The 4,720-nt window shown below is 34.4% G+C and overlaps 1 pseudogene; it reads right to left on the bottom strand.

The window, feature by feature from the left end:
- Positions 1–4,051: 4,051 nt before the first annotated feature.
- On the bottom strand, positions 4,052–4,447 carry LOC123636520 (annotated as a pseudogene).
- Positions 4,448–4,720: the final 273 nt, after the last annotated feature.

The raw sequence follows: 4,720 nt of genomic DNA, 5'->3' as shown, positions 1-4,720 counted from the left end.
AATGATTAACTCCAAACAATGAAAGAAAATCACAAAGAAACTTTTTCTTGAGCACTAATAGAAGAAAATGGTATAACTGTAACTTAGGCAACCCTTTAAGCCTAGCATGGAATCTTGTTGAACTAAGATTCCAGAGGAAAATGCTATTAATATAAGGCCAGGGCAACTGTAGGCAATATTGTCATTTGATGCAACTCATTTCAGCATAAAATGATTTCTTCAGCACAAAATATATTTAAATTAATTCAGAAATAGTCTGGAAATAAATTTATTTTTAAAAATGCTATTAAATGTGAAAATAAATTCTACTTTGATAACAGAATTTATTAAAACCTAGGGGGAAAAGCTGCACCAAATAATCTAGACCAGCACATATTTTTTTCATAATCCCCGGAAGAATAAAACACATTTTCCTTATTATTCTCCAAACATACAACATTTATCTAGAAAGGATTTTTGTGACTATTTATAGTTAGGCAATAGCTAAAAACACCTAATTTGCTAATGATGTGCCAAATATTACATTTAAAACCTTGTACCAGTGCCACTATGTTAAATAAAATATGTGTGTAATTAGAAATAATAATGTACTTGGGGAGGGGTAGATTGATGATGCAACTTAAATGTTCCATTCATTGTATTTAACCACCTTTGCTATCCACCATTGTTACAAAGAACTATTCCATGAATAAATCAATTGATTTGTGGGAAAAATCAAGAGAGTACAGTACCACCCATTTTATCAGATTCTTGTCTATAAAATATATGTATAATTTCAGTTAGAGATATAATTTGAGGCTATATTAAGATGCATAGAAATCAAATGGTTAGTATTACTTAGTATAAAAACAGTATTAAATATCCACTAATGCCATTTGAGATAACTTAGATGTTGTTTATGAAATGAATCATTGATTACTATAAAAAATATAGATATTATTTTAACACATAACATAGAGACAAATGTAAACTAGAAAATTGATGTTTACTTATAATGCCTTCACTCAGAAATTTTTTTAAAAACCCTGAAATTTAAAATTATATCTTTCTAGTTTTCTACTCTATAATATAGATTTTATCTATATATTAATTAATGTAAGTTTGTTAATGTTAATAACATATTATGTAAGGTATATTTCATAATTGTTTTAAGCTAAATTTTACTATATGTCAAAATACAAAGATTATTTACATTATTGAAATGCTAAACTTTTCCATATTTCCCTATCCCTTTTTAAAAAGAAATGAGGATCATCACACAATTGAATTTCTCTTTCTTCTAGTCCCATTTCTTTCTCCTTCCAACACAATATTCACCAATATCCTTAATTTAACATTTACACTTTACTAATATCATTGTTATACATTTGCTACACACTTGTATTATAAAAATATACTCTTGTTTTCTTAAAAATTATCTTAATGCTATAATACAAATGTATCTTTATGTACTTTGCTCTTTTTATTTAATTTATACATTTTTAATATCAATCTAAGTTCACATATATTTAGTCATTCATTTTTGCAGCTATGTAAAACAAACACACACACACACACAAGGTTGTTGTATTGGTGTAAATGCAAGATATTTCCAATTCTCCATTACAACCATGCCATAATGAAATGTGTGTGTTTCCTTGTGCAAATGTGGAAATTTCTCTTTAAATTTCATGCCTATAGTAAAATTGCTATGTTCTGGAACATTTCTATCTTTAATTTTGCTAGCTATTGCTAAAAACCTCTTCAAAGTGATTGTAACAAATTACATCTCACCAGCAAAAATACAAATTCCTCATTTTCCATTACCTCCTATTCTTGCTCATGGCATATATTACAAAATGTTAAAATGCATAATTATCTTGAACTTATAAAAGTATTTTTTTCTTTTAATTTATGTATTCCTGATTATTGGTAGGGCAAAACATCATTTCACATCTTTATTGGCCATAAAAACCTTTCTTTTTCTGAATTGACTATACATAATTTTTTCCTTTCTTAATTGAATTATCTTTTTAAATGAATTTTAGACATTCTTTACATATTATTGATGTCAAATTATTTCAATTATTTACATTCACTTTATTTTTTTACTTTGTGTTTCTTTTGTCATAATGAAATGTTAATTTTAGCAATTTTATTAAACTTTTCTGTCTTTAATATATTAGAAAATATTGGTGTATACTATGAGGTAAATAACTGATTTCATATTCTCTGCATATGATAAGTTAAGTGCTCCCAAAGGAATTTATTGTGTAGTCAAGATTTTCCCCACTGCTTTATAATGCCAACTCTATCACAAACGTCCGCACGTATGTTGTCTTTTCCTGCCAATTTGTCTATGCCTGTGCCAGTAACATGGTGTTCTACTTACTACGTTACCCACGGTTTGATCAGGAAAACAGAACCCACGCTATAGTTCAGTGCAGGAATTTAATAGAACTATGAATAAGAGTGGCAGAATTGAGAGGGCAAACAGGGGTTGGTGAGGGAACCCAGAGCTCAGCAACATCAGAAAGGCATGACCACTTCAAGAACTACAGAGAGACGCAGAGGAGTTGGAGTTTTCAGCAGCCTGTAGCTATCAAGGCAAGAGGTATTTGGCCTAAATGTAGCTGGGACCCTGGAGGAGATGCAGCCTCTGCCAGAGATGCCACCTTAAAGCAGAAAAGAAGGAGCAGAAATAATTCACGTTCTCCCAGATTTCTACTCTGCATTCATCCACAACACTAGCCATGAGCCTGAAGCCAGTTGGTAAGATAAAATTCTTACAAATTTCAAAATCTGTTTTTCCAATCCATGATTTGCAGATTGTTCTTTTCTTCCCTATGCATTTAAATGTTTATTTTGTTTCTCATCTATGGCTCTGGTTTTGGAGATTAGAAAATTATAAAGTCATTTGGTCACATAGATTCTATGCATATTACATATACTATTTCTAATCTTCATAACATTTCAAAGTAGGTATGAGATCGTGGAGCAGGTGCCTAACACAGGATCTGGATGTAGATTTGTTTGACTCCAAAACTCATGCTCCTTCCAGGCAGGAGATTTACACTTCCTCTTTGTATTCTGTGGAGCTGGTAAAGCACAGTGAATGTGGCACACAGAGGAAAAGCCATCAGGAAAAACTGTGGTCAAAGACAAAGGATCCAAGTAGAAACTCTGTGGAATCTGATAGCTTGTATTTGGAGAGGGACTATTACCACAGTAAGTGCCTTTTACTAGGGTGACTGGACATTGGTGAGTGGGACGTGTATATGCTGTATTGTTATCACTTTCTACTACAGATGAACAACATTCTAAAGAACAAACCTTAAGCGCCTGAGGGCCTATTTAACACATGATGAGAGGTACCTGCAAAATTATTTTGACCATTAGTCCCATCAATACAGATAGCACATGTTCACTTACATGGGATTATGCAGTAGAGAAGCTTTATTTCTCTGGATAATTGGCAAATAGTACAGAACTTGAACTTGGGGCTCTAACAGAAATTCTAAACTGGCTGAGTGTGGTGGCTCACGTCCATAATCCTAGCATCGTGGGAGTCTGAAGCAGGAGGATTGCCTGAGCTCAGGAATTCGAGACCAACCTGAGCAAGAGTGAGACCTCATCTCTACTAAAATAGAAAAAAATTAGCCGGGTGCGGTGGCACTGCCTGTATTCCCAGCTAATGGGGACTTTGAGGCAGGAGGATCTCTTGAGCCCAGAAGTTTGAGGTTGCACTGAACTATGAAGACCACCACTGCACTCCAGCTGAGGAGACAAGACCAAGACTCGGTCACCAAAAAAAAAAAAACAAAAAAAATCCACCAAATTCTAAACAATATATTCTATAAATAAAAAGAACATGATTAAAGTACTTACATAGTCTTTTGATGTGATCATTTCAAAATTGAATAGAATTTTATTTTTTTAATTATAACAATCCTTTTACTTCATTTACTTTTAGCTATTTCATAAATATTACAGGATGAAACTTAGAAAAATTTCTTTTTCCATAAAGCAAATGTGTAAATTTTTCCCTTTGGCTTCTTCTTCTAATCCTTCTTTACTGTGATGAAGAGATACCAAGTTCTTCCAGATATTTGATTAGGTAGGTCGTTTTCAAACTGGACTCTCCAGGTGGGTGGTTACTGCACACGGTTTTCCTGTCTACTGGATCTATGACTCTTCCCACTTTGAAAATGATCTCATCCAGTTCACGTTTCACATGCTTTGTCTGTGGAGCAGGTAAAGCTCTGAGAAGCAAGATATCCCCAACTGTGCACTGCTGAAGAGCATCACGAGCAAAGTAGGTTTTTCACTTATTAAAATACTTCAATAAAAAGGGATGCAGAACAAGCCTGGTCACTCTCACTTTAGCGGCTTTTTGCATTACTGTCCCAATCACCTTCCCCCCGATCCCTTTGGCATGGACAGATGGACGAGCTATGGACATTATGTGGCCTTGGTCTGACCAGGCGTGGTGGCTCATGCCTGTAACCCTAGCACTCTGGGAGGCCAAGGTGGGAGGACTGCTTGAGGGCCAAGAGTTTGAGACCAATCTGACAAGAGCAAAACACTGTCTCTACAAATAATAGAAAAATTAGCCATGCACGGTGGGGTGCACCTATAGTCCCAGCTATTACAGAGGCTGAGGCAGAAGGATCTCTTGAGCCCAGGAGTTTGAGGTTGCAGTGAACTATGATGATTCCACGGCACCCTAGCCTGGATGATA

The sequence above is a fragment of the Lemur catta genome, chromosome 4, assembly GCF_020740605.2.
Source record: "Lemur catta isolate mLemCat1 chromosome 4, mLemCat1.pri, whole genome shotgun sequence".
NCBI lineage: Eukaryota > Metazoa > Chordata > Mammalia > Primates > Lemuridae > Lemur > Lemur catta.
Note: the sequence above shows the minus strand (reverse complement) of the source record. Positions and strands in the feature narration are given on the sequence as shown.